Here is a 21,860-nt window from a genome sequence, read left to right on the forward strand (position 1 = left end):
TTAAGAACAGCCGAGACACTACCCAGGCCATCAAGGGTACGCATATTCGAAAAGCCACCAAGTATCTGAAAGATGTCGCTTTACGGAGGTAATGTGTGCCATTTCGTCATTATAATGGTGGTGTTGGTAGGTGTGCCCAGGCCAAACAGTGGGGCTGGACACAGGGTCGGTGGCCCAAAAAGAGTGCTGAATTTTTGTTGCACATGCTTAAAAATGCAGAGAGTAATGCTGAACTTCAGGGTTTAGATGTAGATTCTCTGGTCATTGAGCACATCCAGGTGAACAAAGCCCTCAAGATGCGCCGGCTACTTAGAGAGCCCATGGTCTGATTAACCCGCACATGAGCTCCCCCTGTCACATTGAGATGATCCTTACTGAAAAAGAACAAAGTGTTCCTAAACCAGAAGAGGAGGTTGCACAGAAGAAAAAGATATCCCAGAAGAAACTGAAGAAACACTTATGGCTTGGGAATAACTTCGGCATACAATAAATGCAAATAAAAGTCAAAAAAAGAAAAAAGAAAAGAAGGGAATGCTATTCAGGCAGAGAGAAAGAAAGCCATAGAAGCAAAAAGCTGAAATCAAAGAAAACCTAGAAGGGAAACCAGCAGATGCTACCATGTGCCTTGTCGTGATAAAGGAACCAAGGATGGTCAGCAGCTGGTCTTCAGGAAGAAAGCATTGCCTTGATGATGCCCTGATTGGGACATTTTCCCAGCCTCAAAATTGTGAGTGAATAAATTACCATTGTTTAATCTGACCCAATTCATGGTATTTGCTTTGAGCAGCCTAGGAAACTAAAACTGTCAGTAACTAATTACAGTATCTTCTTTGCCATTGCTGCAAAAATATTACAATATTGCTGTTAACTATTGTTCATAAATTACATTAGTTATAATTTTTCCATGTGTCACCATATTCTTAATACTCTGTAGAAGAATAGCACTCTTATATTCATACTATTAAATACAATTATCTTCCACCACAGAAATCACTGTTATACCCTAGATTATTCTCTAGCTTCCTTTCAATTGACATTTACATCCACAGACTACCCCCTTTCGGCCACAAGATAACTAATTACATATATAAACTTATAATTTAGTGCAGCAGTAAAGAAAAGAAAATATGGAGGCAGGGTACCTGGGTTCAAATCCTGACTTTGCTACTTATACTGACAATATAACCTTGAGCAAGTTACGTAGCCTCTCTGTGCCTTACTTTCCCCAATAGGCATAATAATAGTTCTGCCCCATAGAATTGTTTTGAGGCTTAGAAGAGTTAATATATGTGACGAATTTAGAGTAGTGTCTGATACATCGTAGATATTACATTTGTGTCTGTGTTGGTTGTTTCAGTTATCACCTTTCTAAATGGCTTACTTGTTACTAGCTTATCTCCTGCCCAATCTATCCTTTACACAGACTCCAAAGTATTAGAATGAGTTGAATTTATCTCATGCACTAGTTGAGTTATTTGAAGGCAAAGTCCAGTCTATTAATTTAATATCTGCATCAAGAACAGTCTCTCACATATGGCAAATATTCAGTGGTGAATAAATAAATGGTTAATGTTGTATCCTTCATAACTTCTTTCACAGTACTTTAAACATAATATGTGATCATTAAATTTTATTGAATGAATACACACATGAAACTATTGTGCAAAGAATTGAAGGAAAAGAGCATTATATCCTAGATCATCCAATGATGACTACATTCATAGGAATATATTATCAATTTTATGAAAATTCACATGGACAAAAGTATTTCTAACCACCACTGTGTCTGAAAGTTCCTTTTCTCATTCCTATTTTCTGAAATGCATTTTATTCTTCAATGCTTAGTCCCACTTTTATCTCCTTTGGGATGCCTTCCCCAGTTTTCCAGACAGTTAATCAATCTCTCTCACTTCTCCAGTTCCAGAGTATATATTTATAACTCTATTGCAGGGGTCAACAAACTATGGCCTTTGGGCCAAATTTGGCCATGCCCACTCATTTGAGTAAGGCCAGTGGGGACTTTGGTGAAGCAAAGTCAGAATTGAGTGGTTACAACCAGGACTGGATGGCCACAACATTGAAAATATTTACTACCTAGTCCCTGACAGAGAAAGCTTGCTGAGCCCTCTTCTCTATTGCAGCACTTTGTGTTATTAGAAAAATTTTGTTTACATTGACATTATTGTTAGGACTTTTTAAATTTCTAAGAGTGAGTTTCGAGAGTAAATGATTATCCTCAATTTCTCATTCACACACACAAAATAAGGTCCCTACTTTCCTCACAGGGCTCTGTAGAGATGAATTACTTAAAATAGATGAATGGATTTTGTAAACTGCAAAACTATGTAACTGTTAATTGGGAGGTATCAGATTATGAGTCTGTCACTCTGTCTTCTCCAATTAAGCTCCTTATGATCATAAATTTTGTCTTATTCCTTTTGGAATTGCCAGTGCCTGGTCAGTTTCAGGCACATGGTAGGCTCAGCATGTCTGCAAATTTTAATTGAATGTTGCCTTTCATTAACATGAAGATTTTCTCCACTTATTTCTTTTGTTTCTGCCTCTTCTCATCCTATTCTTTGCTTCCATATCTTACACGTTCTCCCACAAGCAAGAGAAAAAGAATTTTGGAATTGTCCATTCGTAAGGAAGCCTATTTCATTCACAATAGACTCTAACACTTCTCTTCCAAGCTTTGCATACAATTTGGGATTGGCAAATAGACAACTGAGTAATTTTTTTTCCTTATTTCTCCCCCCCTCCCCCACCTCCCCCACCTCCGTTGTCTGCTCTCTGTTTCCATTCATAGTGTGTTCTTCTGTGTCTATTGTATTCTCATTAGGTGGCTCTGGGAACTCATCCTGGGACCGTCCAGTGTAGAAGAAAGGTCATCATTCTCTTGCTCCACCTCAGCTCCTGAGTTTGCTGCGTCTCATATTGTCTCTTCTCTATATCTTTTTTTGTTGTTGCGTCATCTTGCTGCATCAGCTCTCCCTATGGGCAGCTCCATTCCTGGGCTGTCTGCCCTCCTGTGCAGGAGGGCACTCCACGTGGGCCAGCTTGCCACATGGGCCAGGAGACCCTGGGTATCAAACCCTGGACCTCCTGTATGGTAGGCAGAAGCTCTATCCATTGAGCCATATCCGCTTCCTGACAACTGAGTATTAACCGCTTCCTAAACCTCAAATTCCTCTTCCCAATTGCATCTGCTATTTCCTGAAATCATTTCCATGAATGTCTCTGCTCCACCATGTAGAAAAACCTTTTAAGGACTAAAACTAACCATTATGGTGTTAGGGAAAGGGAAAGCTTTATTTTATCTCTCCATCACTTCTCATTTGTTCTAAAGAATTAAATAATTAGGTCTGCTGATCAATTTCATAGTAATAGCTAACCATTATTAATATTCACTCCTTTGCATACTTCATCTCATTTAATCCTCTTAAACTAGCAAAGTATCTTTTGTTATTTACAGCTTATAAATAATAATGAGTTTAGCTTACCATTATTGAGTGTTTACCACAGTCTAAGTATTATACTAAGTCCTTCATATAAATTACCTCTCTTTATTTTCACTAATAACCCTATTATGTCAGACCTATTCTTAACCTCCATTTTATACATGAGAAACAGAAGCTAAATTACCTTGCCCAAGGTCACACAGTTAGTAAATGACAGATAGGATTCAAGTGTCTGGTCTCTGTGACTCTTGAGTTCAAGATTTTCACTCTCAAAGACCCAACCAAGTTCAGGTGTGGACATGGTAGCCTTAGCGCTGAGAGTTACTAAGCTACTGCAGCCATGTCTCGGCATGAGTTTGAAGGTTTCCCAAAATCAGAAGTCTATTTTTCCTCTTGATAGACTCAGTGGCACTTCCCTCAATAAATTATCTGTTGGCTGACTAATTTCTTACTTAATGGCTTTATTAATCTCCAGCTTGAATTTCCCTTGTCATTTCCTTTTTTAATTATCCCAAATGATTTCTTCATGGAATGTTGCCCTGCGCCATTAGAAAACATATCATTTGAGGGAAAAATTATATAAGACAATACACTAATACAGAGTCCCTTAAGATAACCAAAACACAATAAATGTTAGAAAGGATCTTTGACTTCCCCTCACTTCAGCCACCCATCCCCATGATGAGACCTGGCCTGGTCACCATGAATAACTTCAACACCTTAAAATTCACTGATAGGCACCCCACTTTCTGGCCATCACTTCCAATCCTTCTAGATCATTTATCCCTACTCCTCCTTACCTACCATTATTGGATCCTACTAGGGCCTCGAATCCATTGACTAACACTTTTTCATTATCCATCAGTCCTGTCATGTCTTCTCTTACTTTTGAAATCCCAGCCTAAATTCCATGATCTATCATTATAAGTTCTCCCTTTGAAACACTCTTAACTTGCTTGTCCCTCCTTCCCCTCTATCTTCCTTGTTTGGCAATATGTCAAATCTGGCTAAACCCAGGTATTGGCCAGATACCCATGCCTGCTCCTAAGTAGTAGAATGTGGCTGGAGAATAGCAGTACCCACCTCTGGGCCTTCTCTCCCAGTACAGTAGAAGGGACCTTGCTCTTATAGGAGGCTTGTTGTCCTTTGGCTCTCAACTCTCATGCCTGCTCAGGGAGAGTACTCCTAGTATTTCTCTCTATCTCTTGCATCTTCAATTTCTCTTTACTGGATAATTCCCACCAGTATAAAAGTTCTACTGTGTAAATAATATGTAAATAATTAGATGGTATTTAAAAAGAAGAAAAAAACACTGAGAGTCCTTGGAGAGAAACAGGTTAAAATCAATTTCCTTTTTGCTAACGGGATAAGACTAAATGAATCCAAAGGTCCCTTTTGCTATAAAATTCTGATTCCAGGATTATATAGTAGGTATTTGGAATAGCTGGTATATGAGCTTGCTGCAATTACTTGGGTTCAGGGGGCACTGGTGCAGGTTGCACCTGAACATAGTATTGACTTTTTCGTAGGGCATTTGAAAAGACTTTGAACTTCTTGTTTTTAAAGATTGATGACTACAGCAGTCCTGTTAATAGATAGTCTTGTGACTTAGGAACAATTTTTCAAAGAGACTCAAAAGAACGCTGTCATACCTTCCTCATTAGCACCAGCCTACAACGGCAAGACCAAGCACTGGAATAGGAAGAACACAGGTTCTTCCAGTGTTCTCCCAGGTAGTGGAAACTGGTCGAGGCCTAGCTCTGCCTGACATCTGTACGTCCTTAGACTCAGCACTAACTCCAGTCAGCAACTCCTGTGCTTTACGAGGTAATCTCTAAAATCCCTTCAAGTTCTGAATACCTGTGATTCTAAAATACTGTAAAAGTTTATAAACATGAGCAGGTTGTTTCTGTGCTTTAAGCCCTCTCTCAATTAGAGGCAGAGTGGGCATCACCATCCGCAAATCTCCAAGGTTGGGGAATGAACAATGGACTAAAGTAGGTTATACTATTATTCTATTACAGACTTGTTATTCTAGCAATGGAAGAACTTTTATCATTGATGCGGAGGCAGTGATTACCAGAGGTTCTGAGGGTAGGGAGAGGGAAAAATAGGTGTAGTATGGGGGCATTTTTGAGGTATTGGAATATTTTGTCATAACCTACAAAATTGCACAGGTCAGAGTGTAAACTCTAATGTAAACTATAATCCATGGTTAGTGGCATTGCTTCAATATGTGGTCATCAATTGTAACAAATGTACCACACTTGTCCCTCATGAAGGGGAGCCCCACGCACAAGGAGTGTGCCCCATAAGGAGAGCCACCCAGCATGAAAAAAGTGCAGCCTGTCCAGGAGTGGTGCCGTGCACATGGAGAGCTGATGCAACAAGATGATGCAACAAAAAGAGACACAGATTCCCCATGCCGCTGACACAGAAGAACATGAAGCGAATGGACACAGAGAGCAGACACCTGTGGGGGGAGGACAGAGCAGGCGGGGAAGGGGAGAGAAATAAAAAACAAACAAAAAACAAATGTACCACACTAATGAAGGATGTTGTTAGTGTAGGAAAGTATGGGAGAGGGAGGGACTGGGACTTATGGGAATCCTTATATTTTTTATATAATATTTATGTAATCTAAAGTTTCTTTTAAAAAATAAATTAATGAATTTTTCTAAAAAAGGAAAAGAGAAATAAAATAAAATTACCAATACTTCCCATTAGACTTAAAGTAAAACCTAGATTTCTTACGCTGGGTCTAAATCTCTGTGATCTGCTCCTACCACCTTGTCTCAATGTCCACCACTCTGCTTTTTGAATGTGCCAAGCATGTCGATACATCCGGAAGTAGCACTATTTTTTCCCACTACCTGGGAAAATTCCGCCCCTTTTCCCAGACCTTTACATTGCTGGCTCCATCTTATTATTCAAATTCAGTCCAAAAGTCACCTATCCCAGTTTGCTTCTCCATCACTTCATCTTTGCCTGGCTTTCTCCATTACACTTATCACAATCTGAAATTGCCTTATATATTACTTATTTATTCACTAATTGAGAGACTTGTGCTGCTAAAACAGGAACCTTATTTTCCTAATGCCCTATTGCATCCCTGTTAGATAGCCCAGTGGCAGGTACTAAAGTGGATTCTCAATAAATATTTACTGACTTCAGGTCAGGATCGAATTCAGTGGTTCTCTCTGCATCGACATTATTTGCTTGGCCCACTGGTCTTTTTTTCATAGTCAATATAAAAGGTCCCCAAATATGAAAATATTTTTGGAAAGAAAAAAAGTAAAAGGATCACTTTAATTTTAAGAACAAATCATCAAAGTGAACAGATTGGGGTTTGCAATTACATCACTTAAAAGTGATATTACCCCAGGTAGGTGTGCTCCTGAGGGCTATGGAAACACCCAGGTCCTACAGTCATGGCAGATGGCTCTGGAGTTCAGTGCCTTGCCAGTGGGCCCTACTTTGGAACTTGTGTTCCTGAGTGTGATGGAGTTGGACTCAGATGTGACCTCTCGACACATGCCTCTTCTGTCACTTTAACTGAACCTGTGGTTGGCACGGGGGTTGGTGTATGCTCAGGACTGTCTATGTGCCTGCTGGGCCGGGAGCCTCAGCAGAGTTGCAGCACACACTCTCTGGTTCGTTAGACTTACCCAGGTCAGCTAACAGGGAGGTGAGGGTGGTCAACCACCACACCAGGGAACTGAGAGAGTCTACAGCTACAAGCAGGAGAATCCCATCCATCAGCCATGTGGGATCTAAGCCCTCTCTCGATTTAGAGGTGGAGTGGACATCACCATCCTGGGTCCTCAGGATGGAGGAATAAAATGTGGATTTGAGTGGACTTACTGGTATTCTACTATAGAATTATTGTGACTTTAGCAATGGAAGGAACTGTATTACTGATGTGGAGACAGTGGCCACGGGAGTTGCTGAAGACAGGGAGAGGGAAAAAGAGATGTGATATTGGGGCATTTTTGGGACTTGAAGTTGTCCTCAATGATATTGCAGGGACAGATGCAGGACACTGTATATCCTGCCGTAACCCACTGAATGTCCTGGGGGAGAGTGTAAACGACATCATAAACTATAATCCATGCTGTGTTGCAAGGCTCCAAAATGCACTCATCAAATGCAATGAATGTACCATACTAATGAAGGAAGTTGTCCACGTGGGAAGAGTGAGGAGTGTGGGGAGTGCGGTATATGGGAACCTCGTATATTTTTTAAGGTAACATTTTGTGTGATTTATGTATCTTTAAAAAAAGGAAAATAAAATAAAATAAATTTAATATACAAAAAAAAAAGTGATGATATTTACTGGGTATTCAAAATATCAACCTTTGTAAATAAATAGGGAAAGGGTTAGAGAGTGCCATCTACTCACGTTGAACTGCTGAACATTATTCTCTAATGAATATTCACTTTTTTTATAGTCTATAACTTGCCAATGGGTGGTATTCTAAAAATTAGCTTGGTAAATTAAGCACACCCAGGGTGTATTTTCCATAGAAATTGTTCTTCTTGTTGGTGACGTGTCAGACCAGTCAAAAAACATCTAGGAAAACTTTTCCACACCTGAATTACTGTACTAATAAATCAGGTCCTAATGATTCACACTGCATCTGTAAGAAAATTAACCGCAGAATTCTAGAAAGTTATTTCTGGGAAGCATTCCTTCCCCTCCACTACCCTGTCCTCCCTGCCTCCAGTACTTTAGGATTTAGTTTTTTAAAAGTCTCAGTTTTTGTCTTTCCTTCCTTTCCACAACATAAAATGGGCCAATATAAACTGCAGAGAGTGTCCGTAAATTGAGCAGAATTGGACTGCTTTATAGTTTCTTGGCTATATTCAACTTGAGTAAAAAGCTGACATTTTTTTGCCAAACATTTTCAATAAACCTTATCGGCATTATGATGGTCGAAATCTCAGGCTGAAAGGCAGAATTGACTCCATAAATTCAGTAAGAACCTCTAGGAAACATTAAAATAAACAATATTTTCTAATAAATATTAAGTACATGAATGGATTTTTGGAGCTGAGAGCCACCATGGAGATCATATCATCAAATCCTTTTATTTTTCACAAGAGAAGTTTGATATGTGGAGGTTGGATAACTTATCCAGGGTTACACAGTGGAAGAGCCAAGGCTAGTTCCCAGGGCCCCGAACCCCATGCGACTGCTCTTCTCAGTAGGGGCCGAAGAAGCCAATTTGAAGCCAACTTGGCTCTCATGCAGGAGCCAAGTGGCTATTTTATTACAATGACTGAGCTCTTCTTCCATAGAATGTAGCTAGAATATAAACTCCAGGAGACCAGTCTGTGTCTATTTGCTCATCTCTGTATACCTGGACCTTAATTCAGTATTTGATATAAAGCAATACAACATTTTATCATCATTCAATATTACTGGTTTCTTTTTGAAATTCTATGCATTTTCTTTTACACATTAAAAGAGTTCTACCACTTAGTAGCTGTGTGATCTAGAACAAATTATTTCCTCTCTGTTTCCTTGCCTATAAAAGGGGGATAAAGCATCCACATCCCACAGTTGTTTTGAGAATTAAGTGGGAGAATCTATGTAAAGAGCCACATAACACCAGGCTCATAATAGGCACTCAACAGAATATTATTTCCATCTTTTGTCTCAAAACCCTTATGATTATGGATTTCTTAATGAATTTCAAGGTAATTAACATATGACATTTTCCAGACCTGGCCAGTGTTGTTAATCTTAATTGTAGCTACTGCTAAATATATCTAATACCAGCTGCATGATCTGATTTTGACCTTGAAATATTTAAATGCCAACAGTGTGTCTGGAAGCCTGGTTTCAGTTTTAACTAGTATTTTTTCAATGGCTTCAGGAAATAATTCATTGTTTCTATTTATAACATTACTCCCTTCCCTTTGAGTAACCTTTGGTATATAAGTTCAAATATAATTTATATTTGAGATGGTGGTTAAAGTTGCCTTTCCCAGAAAGCACAATAAATATTATCATAAAGATTAAATTGTACTTCATGAACCATATTTTGCCAGTGTCAAAACTAGTCTCTTATCATTAATTAGGCACCTTTGAAATCATTACTTTTTAGGTGTCTATTTGACACTATTAAGTAGCTGAGCTATCCAGCCTCCAAAGATCACTGCTTTATAAATCAACAAGGACTTACTAGACTCCTCCTTTTCCATAAGTTCCTTGAGGGCAGGGACCATGTATTTTTCTTTCCATGTGTGGATCAGATCTCAGATTATCTGGAATGTATTAAATCTAGTTCAGTGACATGTCTTCAAGGATTTAAAAGTAGGATAAGAAAACCCAACTTAAAAACACGTTTTATAAAAGTTTTCCTTTTTTTTAACAGTTTTCTATAGCAATATATGTGTGTATTTCTTTAGAAATACATAAATGGAAATTATATAAATATGTTAATATAGAACATATTACAGTATTTTATATATACTTACAATATAAATATGTTACATTAAATATATATTATATTTAATATACATTTAGTATGAGATAGTCCATGAACTCCAATTGAGCCCATAAAATATAAAGACTGCTGCTTTCTTTTGAACTTCATTACATATATTTTAACATATGTCAACACTCTTAAAGATTATCACTGAGTCAGATTTAATTCCACGTCCATGATCTTTATCTACAACCATTGTCTAAATTCCCAAGCAGAATGCTGAGACTGGATTGGGGGGAAAGAAGGGAGGGAGAGAGACAGACTAAATAGGGAGTTCCCATGAGTGACACTCTGGTGGCAATAGAAAGGGGCTAAGGGACTTTAGTTTGCCCTTATCAGGCTCCTAGGAAATAATAATGGTAATAGCCTCTGCTAAATCTAGTATGTATGATTAATAGTACATTTTCATACACATCACACATTTGTAACCTGAAGTCTATGGAATTTCTAGTGGATCCATGGAAGTTCTGGAGTTCTATGACTCCCTTGAAATTCCAGAGTTTTGATTGTATGTGATTTTCTGGACAGCATCATTCTCAAAGGGTTCTAAGACCCTAACAAGTTAAGAACTCAAGAGACGTGGTCTCATTTGCCCCCGACCATGACTCGGTGAGATTGGTAGTACAAGGATTATTACTCCAGATCTTGCTCCCTTCATGAGGAGTTATGAGGAATTGGTAGAAGCCCTACTGAGTCCGCCAGCTGGCTGCCCAGGTGAGGGGGAGCCAAAGGACAGCTGGCTGGGGAGGAGAGGACAAGAGGGAAAGAGGAAGAAGGTGGAGGGAATTCCCACATGGTAACATTGTGAAAGGAAGTAGAAGGAGAAAGGGGAGATCAAGTAGAATGGAAGGAATGGGAGAAACATTAAAAAATGATAAGGCTACAATTTTTTATCTAAGGGACACAACAAAATGCCTGAATAAGGCATAGTATTCCTCAAGGAGCTCATACCCTCACTGGGGCATGTGAATGTGGGAGCTGGGATAAACATATAAAACTAAGTTGACTAGACATAGTGCTGTTTTCTGGATCTTACCTTATCTGCAGCACTTACCTCAGTGTCCATGGTAGGGACTCAATAAATACTTTGTATCTGATTTTTTTTTTTAAGATTTTTTTTTAAAAATCTCTCCCCTTCCCTTGCCCACCCCAGTTGTCTGCTCTCTGTGTCCATTCGCTGTGTGTTTTTCTGTGACCACTTCTATCCTTTTCAGCGGCACAGGAATCTGTGTTTCTTTTTGTTGCGTCATCTTGCTGCGTCAGCTCTCCGTGTATGCGGCGCCATTCCTGGGCAGGCTGCACTTTCCTTCGCGCTGGGCGGCTCTCCTTACGGGGCGCACTCCTTGTGCATGGGGCTGCCCTACGCAGGGGACACCCCTGAGTGGCAGGGCACTCCTTGCGCACATCAGCACTGCGCATGGGCCAGTTCCACATGGGTCAAGGAGGCCCGGGGTTTGGACCGCCAACCTCCCATGTGGTAGGTGGACGCCCTAACCACTGGGCCAAGTCCGCTTCCCTGTATCTGATGTTGATGACCACACCATGAGGATGAAAATACAGTTAATGGGGAGCGGATGTGGCTCAAGCAGTTGAAAGCCCACCTCCCACATGGGAGGTCTTGGGTTCAGTTCCTGATGCCACCTAAAGAAAACAAACACAGTGAGCAGACAATGAGCAAAAACAATGAGCAGACAAGAAGCAAACAAATGACGGAGCCAAAAAAGAAAAAAAAATACAGTTAATGATCACTATGTGGTACTATTAGAAAAGGAACAGAATAATGGGAAAAAAGAACCAGCAAATAGAGGAATCTTTGGCTACACCATAAAAGATGGGTGATATTTTTATGAAGCAAAGATGCAGGCAAGTGAATGTGTAAATAAATACTCAAGACACTATTGATATTAGTTAGATTAAAACTTAGAGATTTAAAGCAGGAAGGGAACCCTTTGAATCCAAACTTCCCTGGTGACCAGGGAGGTGATTTGCCCAAGGTCACATCCATACAGTAAGTGGCGTGTTCAGGGCTACATTCAGCTCTCTTAACTCCTAGCCTTATGATTTTTCCATGACTGCAACTGCTATGTTAGAGAAATAAGACTGAATAGGGAAGGTGGGGCCTGATTAGCAGGGTTTCAGATCCAGAAACGAGGGGTTTGGACATTAAAAATCCAAGGCACAGTTCCTAAATAGAAAAGCATCATAGAAGATTCATTAACCAATGGAGGAAAGCTAATTATGGGTTTACACAATGAGGAAAAAAAAATATTCTGTTCTACCATCAGCAAATGTCTGATGGTTTGGCAAAATTCAGCATGGGAGAAAAACTAGTATCTGGGATTTAAAGCAAATGCTAAAGATAAACAGGGCATGTGGCAACGTGGCCCAGAGCTGCGATAGCAGCCACCTGCACCTAATGGGTGATAAGTGTGTGCCAAACGTTCTGTAGCAGCAAAGGCACATAGCAGCCACAGTATATAAAACTCTTATAGACAGTATGTCCTTGGATACACTAAGAATTTTACCTGCTAGGAGTATATCTGGAGAGACGATGACCCATTACAGAAAGTCTTATCCATCATTCTCTTTTAAATATCTGACTCATAATTTTTCACCAGGCCTCACAAGGTACCTTTTGCCTAAGATACTAGCTTCATGGACTGGCCTTCAACAGCTGCATAGAGCATGTTTCACACATCTAACAGTCCTTTTGCCACTTGATGGCAAATCCGCCACTTTAAACCTTTTTTTTTTTTTTTAAGATTTATTTATTTTTATTTAATTCCCCGCCCCCCCCCCCACCCCCCGGTTGTCTTTTCTCTGTCTCTGTGTCTATTTGCTGCATCTTGTTTCTTTGTCTGCTTCTGTTGTCATCAGCTGCATGGGAAGTATGGGCAGTGCCATTCCTGGGCAGGCAGGCTGCACTTTCTTTTGTGCTGGGCAGCTCTCCTTATGGGATGCACTCCTTGTGCGTGGGGTTCCCCTTATGGGATGCACTCCTTGTGCGTGGGGCTCCCCTACGCGGGGGACACCCCTGTGTGGCGCGGCACTCCTTGCGCGCATCAGCACTGCTCATGGCCAGCTCCACACGGGTCAAGGAGGCCCGGGGTTTGAACCGCGGACCTCCCATGTGGTAGACAGATGCCCTAACCACTGGGCCAAGTCCGTTTCCCACTTTAAACCATTTTTAGGTGATGGTTATACCATTGTGGACAGAGGCAGGGGGTCATAAGGCCACGAATATTCTTTTGTCCTGTTTTATAAGCAAAGTCATCAGGATTCAAGGTGTTTTTAAGATATAATTTAACAGAGTGAAATGCTCTGAATCTAAGTATATGCTCATTGATATTTCTTGAATACATACCACCCAAGTTACCCACATCTATCAAATAAACATTTCTATCACCCTAGGAAATTCCCTCAGGCCCTCTTCTAGTCAATCCCTGCCTAGGTCCAGGCAATCAGAGTTCTGATTTCTGATGCCATTAGGTTTGTTTGTTCTAGAACTTCATATAAGTGGACTCTTGAGTATATACCATTGTCTAGTATATACTCTTCTTTCACTCAGCATAATGCTCTTTGAGATTTGTCCGTGTTGTTGCGCTTGTCAGTAGTTCATTCTTTTTCATTGCTGAGCAGTATTCCATTGTATGAATCTATCACAGTTTTTTTTTTTTAATCCATTCTCTTGTTAATGGACATTTGGATTGTTTCCAGTTTTGGGAAATTTTAAAGCAGCTAGAACATTCTTGTTCTGAGTTTTTGTGCACTTATGTTTTTATTTCTCTTAGGTATACACATAAAAGTGGACTTTGTGGGGTCATAAAGTAGGTGTGTTTAACTTTATGAGAAGCCGTTAGGCAATTTTCCAAATGGATTTTAGCATTTTACGTTTGTACCAGCAATGTATGAGAATTTCCATACCTCCTTTCCAATATTTGGTGGTGCATTTTTTAAAATAAAATTGTATTAAAGTATATCATTCACACATGAACATACATAAACAATAAATATATAGTAAAATTTGTGAATTTACAAAACAAATATGCATATCATCATATGGAGCTCCCATACATCTCCCCACCACCAGCATCTTGCATTGTTGTAAAACATTTGTTACAAACTGTGAAAGAGCATCGTCAAAATATCACTACTAACTATATCCCGTATCTTACATTTGGTATATTTTCCCCTAACCCACCCAATTATTAACACCCTATATTAGTATAATATATGCATTATTGTTCAGGAGAAAACATTCTCATACTTGTCCTGTTAACGACAGTATTTTTAATTTTAGTCATGCTAGTGTGTAGTGGTGTAGCAGTGTGGTTTTAATTCACATTTTCTTTTTTTTTTTATTCACATTTTCTTGATGAAAAATTATATTGAGCATTTTTAAATGTACTTATTGGTGTTTATAAATCTTTTTTGGTATGTCAACTTAGGTCTTTTGCTAATTTTTTTTAGTGGTAGTATGTTTTCTTTCAGTTATTGATTTGCAGGAGAACTTTACATATGTATCTTGAATATTTTATCTCCATCTATGACTTGTATATACATGATTGTTTAATGAGCAAAATTTATTTTCATGAAGTCCAATTTGTAACAATGTTTATAGTTAGTGCTTTTGGTATCCTCTCCAAGAACGTTTATTTTAACTCAAGTTAGAAGGATAATCTCCTAAATTTTCTTCTAGAAGCATTATAGCTTTAGCTTTTATGTTGAGGTTGATGATCCATTTTGAATTATTTTGCTCTGTATTATGTGAGGTAGGGATCAAGGATCAGGTTTTTCCGTATGAATATCCAGGTGTTGAAGCATTATGTACTGTAAAATCTTTCCTTTGTTCACTGAATTGCTTGGTGCCTTTGTTTAAAAATAAATGAGCTCTATTTGTGCCAGTCTATTTCTAAACTCTTAATTCAGTTGAATAATTGTGTTTTATTGCAATTTTACACTATTGGTTTACTGTAGCTTTACAGTAAGTCCTATTATCAAGTAGTGTAAGTCATACAACCAGGTTTAAGATTGCTTTTCTATTCTTAGTGCTTTACTTTTCTATCTAAATTTTAGAACAAGACTGACAATTTCTATTTTTAAAAAAGTCCACTAAGATTTTGACTGGGATTGCATAGGATCTAAAGAACAATTTGAGGAGAGCTGACATCTTAACAATATTGCAGCTTCTAATTCATGAATACATCTCCATTTATCCAGGACTTCTTTAATTCCTCTCTGCTGTATTTCATAATTTTTCTGTGGAGGTCTTTTACATCTTCCATTAGATTTATCTTTATGTATTTTAAGTTTTCTAATGAAGTTATAAATTATTTTTTAAAATATAGTCTAGCTTTCAGTGTTTGTATACAGAAATACAATTGGTATTTGTATATTGGCTTTGTAATCAAGGCCTTTGTTAAATTTGCTCATTAGTTCTAATGGTTGTTTATTAATTTTTTTTCTTTTGGTGAATTTCTTAAGATTCTCCACATGCACAATCATATCATATGTGAAGAAAAATAGTTTTACTCTTTCCTTTTCAATCTTTATTCATTTGTTTCTTTTTCTTAACTTATTGGACTTGCTAAGACCTAGAGTATGAGGTTGAATAGAAGTGGCAAACACAGTCATCTTACCTTGTTCTCAACTTCAGGGGCAAGGTGGTGAATGTTTCACTATTAAGAAGTGGGGTTTTCACGCTTGCTCTTTATATGATTGAGAAAGTTTCTTTTTATTTATAATTTGTCAAGAGTTTTTATGAATAAGTGTTAAATTTCGTCATTGACTTTTTTTTACATCTGTTGAGATAATCATATGAGCATTCTCCTTATTCTATTAATATGGATGAATTTTGTTGATTGAATCTTGAATGATAATCATACTTTTTACTACTGGAATGTATTCTTCTTGATAATGATGTATTTTTCCTTGACATATTGTTGAATTTGATTTGTTAACATTTTGTTAAGGATTTTTGCATCTATGTTTATGTGGAATATTGGTCTACAATTTTCTTTTTGTGTAATGTCCTTGTCTTGTTCTGGTATCAGGTTATTCACTAAAAACATTAATTTGAAAGTATTTCCTTTTCTCTGATATTTTCTGAAAAAGTTTACATTAGATTGGAATTACATATTTCATAAATGTTTAATAGAATTTACTAGTGAAGCTATCTAGGCCTAGTTTTTCCCATGAGAATATTTTCATTACAAATTCAGTTTCTTTAACAGATATAGGTCTATTCATATATTTCTTTTTGTGTCACTATTAGTAATTTTCAAGGAATGTTTCCATTTCTTCTAAGTTGTGGAATGCATTGGCATAAAAATCATTCATAATACTCCCTAATCATTCTTTTAATGTCTATAAAATTGTAGTGGTGTCCTTTCATTTCTGTTGTTGGTAATTTCTGTTTTCTCTCTTTTTTTTGATCAGCCTTGCTAGAAGTTTATCTACTTTATTGATCTTTTCAAAGAACAAACTTTAAGTATCATTGACTGTGCCACCAGGAAATACAAGCTGAGTTTATCTCATTTTTCTCTGTCACTCAAGAATTGCTATGTTATCTGTCATCCAATGTCTGAAAAGAGTTGTGTTGCATTGTTTCTCAGTTATTTTTTAACACATGGAGGATAAGTCTAAAACTTGTTACTCTGCTATAACCATAACTAGAAATTGTAAGACATCAATATTTTTTTACCACAAATTTTCTGTTCTAAAATTCAGTACTCTTAATTCCCTAAATTACTAATTAATAGTACCTCGATTATACTTAATATTGACGCCATTATGAATAACTTTGTCAAGGACATCGTTGCAGAAAACTAAGAGGCCTTCATAGGTACTGTTCTAAAATTATTATGTGGGTATGGAAAAAGATAGATGAGAAGAAGGATAATTGAAACCTGGAGTGAGGTGAGCAGAACCATCCTACAAATTGAGTTTCCCCTAATTTAAGCACTACTGCTAAAAATCAAAACAAAACAGTGTAATGGCTTTGATTCCCCATAATTTTTGTTTTGATTAATGTTTGCCGACATATATTTCAATCTACCTATTTCATTATGGTTTTTTTCTTTTCTTTTTTCTTTTTCTTTTTTTTATTTTTTCATTTTAAACAAGAAGTTTATTTAAACAACAGGACGCTTGACTTGAAGGGAAAACTATCTAGGATTCATTTCTTTTAGAGTAATTTATCCCTACTTAAAGACAGATTGTCCTACATGTAACAGCTACGTACAAAAAAGTTATAAAATTGTTCTTGGTTTTACAATGATAAATGAAAAACATTAAAATTCTCCAATCGAACAAGGTATGCAAGGATTTTTTATGTTGTTGGTTTTTGTTAAACAGTGAGAGCAAAATAACTTACTGGAATATAAAGATAAGAGCTGAATGAGCATGCCACTAATGGAGAAAGAGGGTATTTTCACAGAACCAGTATTTTTCCCCATCCCATCTCCATTTGATGTCGATCAAAACATACCATTGGCCATTTAGTTTTAAAAAAAAAAAAGCAATATGCTTGTGCACATACACCAGTTACTTTATGTACAATAAAGGAACAGGGAAGGGTAAAATGAAAGAATAGAGAAAACTATACTGTAGTAGTCAGGATGCGGTGGAACCAAATTGCAGTTTTTCTAATTGAGAATGTTTTCTTGGTCTGTAGGAACAGAGTTCTGGAGTAAAGTAGCAGGCTTCCTTTTCAATAGACTCCACCTGTCTGCTGCTGGAACACATCAATTGTATCTTCATCCTCCATTTCCAACTGTGCAGGTGTGTCTGTTTCATTGATTGGCTGCCCATCAAATCGGAATCTGATCTGCCTCATTGACAAACCCTGTCGTTCACTATAGGCTTTCATTAGTTTACTAAGTGGTGTATGCCTCTTAATCTTAAACTGCACCACAGAACCATCCTGCCCCGCAACTTTCAAATTAATATGATCGTTGTTCTCAGTCTTGACTCCTTCCTTGGGTTTTTCATCGGCCATGGCGAGAGCCGGAGTGTCCTCAGCTGCCGCTTCACAAAAGAGGTACCAGGTCCACCCCGTACGAGTACACAAGCAGCACCAGGAGCGGCAGCCTCTTCTTTTTTAAAAGATACTTTGATTGCATAAATGTTACAGAAAATATACAGGGGATATTTCATTATGTTTTAAGTGAGATTCTTGTACATTGCAAATAGTTGGATTGTGTGTTTTATTGATCATTATTATTGATACCAATGTCAATAGCAATTATTGATATGTTAGATCTTTTATCTGCCATTTTATTATTCTGTTTGTTCCCTCTTTTTCTCTTTTCTTGTCTCCTGAAGGTTACTTGAACATTGTTTTAGAATTCAATTTTAGTTTATTTATGGTATTTGTGAATGTATCACTTTGTATAGTTTTCACATGCATGCACACACACACACACACAAATAGTCTATTGATATTTATCTTTTACCATGTCAAGTGAAATGTAGAAAACTTACCTTTACTTTCCCCTCTTTAGAAATATATCTCAAAAAATATATAATATCTCAAGTATTTCTTCTTAATATATCGAGCATCACCTCAGATGTTTAGATTTTGCTTCAACCATCCAATATGATTTAATAAGCTCATAAGAAGGACAGTCTATTATATTTGCCCCATTTTAACTCATCCCACTGCTCTTCTTTTTTTCTTTTCCGATATTTCAAGCCTTCTACTCTTATCATTTATTTTCTGTTGGAAGAACTTCTTCAGCCATTTTTTTTTTTAAGATTTATTATTTTTATTTATTTAATTCCCCTCCCCTCCCCCGGTTGTCTGTTTTCTGTGTCTTTTTGCTGCGTCTTGTTTCTTTGTCCGCTTCTGTTGTCGTCAGCGGCACGGGAAGTGTGGGCGGTGCCATTCCTCGGCAGGCTGCTCCCTCCTTCGTGCTGGGCGGCTCTCCTTATGGGTGCACTCCTTGCGCGTGGGGCTCCCCTACGTGAGGGACACCCCTGTGTAGCAGGGCACTCCTTGCGCGCATCAGCACTGCGCATGGGCCAGCTCCACATGGGTCAAAGAGGCCCGGGGCTTGAACCGGGGACCTCCCATGTGGTAGATGGACACCCTAACCACTGGGCCAAAGTCCGTTTCCCTTCTTCAGCCATTTTTAAGGGTAGATCTGCTAATGACAAATTCTCTTAGTTTTCCTTCATTCCTTCAGAATGCCTTTATTTCCCCTTCACTCCTGAAAGATGTTTTCACCAGACATAGAATTTTTGTTTACTGTTCTTTTCTTTCAGCACTTGAAAAGTGTTGTGTGACTTCCTTCCAGCCTCCATGGGTTCAGATGAGAGATCTGCCACCATTCGAAGGGTAATTACCTATAGGTAATGTTACTTCTTTCTCTTCTTTCAAGATTTTTTCTTTACCTTATTTTTTGGAAGTTTGATTTTGATGTGTCTTAGCATGGATTTCTTTGGGTTGATACTATTTTTGGCTCACTCACCTTCAATCTGTAGATTTATGCCTTTTTCCACATTGGGTCTTTTCTCAGTCATTATTTCCTTGAATGCTTTTTCAGTCCATATTCCCTTTTCTCCTTCTGGGATTCCAATGATATAAATGTCCCTGAGACTCTTTTCTTTTTCTTTCAGTCTAATTTTTCTCTATTGTTCTTATTGTACAATATGTCTTTGTTTCACTTATTTTTTTCCCTCCTGTCATCTCCAACCTACTATTAAGCCCATCCAGTAAGTTTTCTATCTCAGTAATTGTATTTTTCAGTTCTTTAAATTTCCTCTGGTTCTTATTTGTATCTTCTGTTTCTTTACTTAGAGTTTCTTTTTTTATTTTTCATTTGTTTTCAAGATTATCCATAATTGCTTGTTGAAGCATTTTTATGATTGCTGCTTTAAAATTCTTGTCAGGTATCAGGTAATTCAAACATCAGTGTTGCATCTTTTTTTTTTTTTAAACTGCACAGCAGAAAAATATGGAACGCTTCACAAATTTGCGTATCATCCTTGCGCAGGAGCCATGCTAATCTTCTCTGTATCGTTCCAATTTTAGTATATGTGCTACCGAAGCGAGCACAGTGTTGCATCTTTTGATTGCCTTTCTCATTCACGTTAAGATTATCTGGGTTCTTAGTATGACAAGTGACTTTTCACTGCACCCTGGACAGTTTGGGTATGATGCGGTGAGACCCTGAATCCTATTTAACCTACTTTGTTTAGTAGACAGTCACCCTGTTTAGGTGTAGCGTACAGGGAAAGATGGGAATGGATATTAAATTCCCCTCTGGGCTCCACTGATTCCACCCTAACCAAAGTGGAGCGTTAATTCACACGGCTTTGCTGACATTTTCCCAGTGAAAACACAACACTAATTTGCACCGTTGGGCTCAGCTGACACAAGAGAAAGGGAAAGCAAAGAGCCAACTTGTACTGCCTGCTTGCTGCAGGATGGGGGCAGAAACTTAGTTCCCCATTAGGCCACAGTGACATTAGAGAAGAGGTGAAGCAGAGTGTTGTCCTGCCCTGCCTCCCACCACCTCATTCCACCTTGTTGGTGCTGTGTTGAGATAATGGTTCAGCTGACACTGTAGGTAGGGGAAAGTAGAGTGCAAACTAGCCTACCTCTTTACCGTCTCTTTGTTGCCATGTGGGGTAGAGGCTCAACTCCTCCACAGAACCCTACTGACAACACCCTGGCAATGGATTCAGAACACAACCTGCTTCCATTGGATGGAGAGTATAAGATTAGCTTTCCATTCAGTCCCATGGACATCATCCAAGGAAAGAATAGGAGGCTGCCATCTGTGTGTGTGGTACAAGGAAGGTGGAAGATCAGCTCCCCATGCAGCCCTGCTGAAATCATGGGGGTGAGGCAATTTCTATTGGCGTTTGAGTGGAATTGGGTGGGTATTGTCAAAAAGGTTTAATCTTCTGTTAGGCTGCCCTTTTCCAAGTCCTTTGGATAAGAGGAACTGGTTTATTTGGAGTATTTTTTTTTATCTCTGCCACTTGACTGTTTCAGGTTTCACACTCCTCCAGAACCCAGTTTAGGCTATATAAGACATAAAAAGAAAATGCAAGGAACTCACTGCTCTGTTATTTCTCAAGCCTGAGGTCCTTAGACAGTCCATCTTCTTATTTCCACTTTTAGAGTTTTTCTATGTTTGCTGTGTTACGGCCAGGGTGTTAGAGTTGCAAGAGAGAAAACTTAGGAGGAATTGGGCTTAATGGTGCTGCACTATCTTGGCTAGAACCCCCCAAATTTTTCTAAGTACTATTCAAGTATAAGTGAATACATAAAATCCATGAAAAGAAATTTCCAGGACTTTCTTAAAGCTTGAACGTAGGTCAGGTTTGGAGCAGTAAAAGAGAAAAAATATTTACACAGAGAACAGATGAAAATACTAACCTTCATATTACACCATATTTTTGTTGTTGTTAAACATGTATCCAAATCGAGAGTTAAATTGCCAGTGGCATATAAATGTTTACTGCCTAGGCTTCACTTTATGATCCACCAACACAATCCCCTTCTAAATTAAGGGTCATCACAGAAAATGGAGCCGGTGGTAAAACTAGAAGTCACTTGTTTAAGTTTGCCAGGCTGCGATGACAAATACCACAATGGGCTGGCTTATCCAACAGGAATTTACTGTCTCATGGCTTTAGAGGCCACGTGTGCCTTGGCGTCTGTAACATTCTGGCATATCATGCTGGCAACCTTGGGGTTCCTTGGCTTGCATCTCTGCCTCTCACACAGTGCTCTGCCTCATTTTGTGACCTCTTCTGGTTTCTGGCTTCTAGTTCCTCTGCTCAGTTGTCTGTGTTGCTGTCTAGATTTCCTCTCCTTGCAAGGACTTTAGCCATATGAATTAAGGCCCACCCTACTTCAGTTTGGCCTCATCTAAATAGGATCTTT

The 21,860-nt window shown here is 38.4% G+C and overlaps 1 long non-coding RNA gene and 1 other non-coding gene across 2 annotated transcripts in view; one reads left to right on the forward strand and one right to left on the reverse strand.

The window, feature by feature from the left end:
• LOC139436426 (uncharacterized) overlaps positions 1-21,860 on the forward strand; it is a 54,144-nt gene that overhangs the window by 23,862 nt on the left and 8,422 nt on the right. Inside the window, exon 2 of the long non-coding RNA XR_011645682.1 lies at positions 19,226-19,312. This is a non-coding gene — a long non-coding RNA (uncharacterized lncRNA). The remainder of the gene's footprint in view (positions 1-19,225; positions 19,313-21,860) is intronic.
• On the reverse strand, positions 19,912-20,018 carry LOC111766795 (U6 spliceosomal RNA). Its single transcript, XR_002798762.2, has one exon. It is a non-coding gene; the product is annotated as a U6 spliceosomal RNA (small nuclear RNA).

This window comes from Dasypus novemcinctus, chromosome 14, assembly GCF_030445035.2.
Source record: "Dasypus novemcinctus isolate mDasNov1 chromosome 14, mDasNov1.1.hap2, whole genome shotgun sequence".
NCBI classification, from domain to species: Eukaryota; Metazoa; Chordata; class Mammalia; order Cingulata; family Dasypodidae; genus Dasypus; species Dasypus novemcinctus.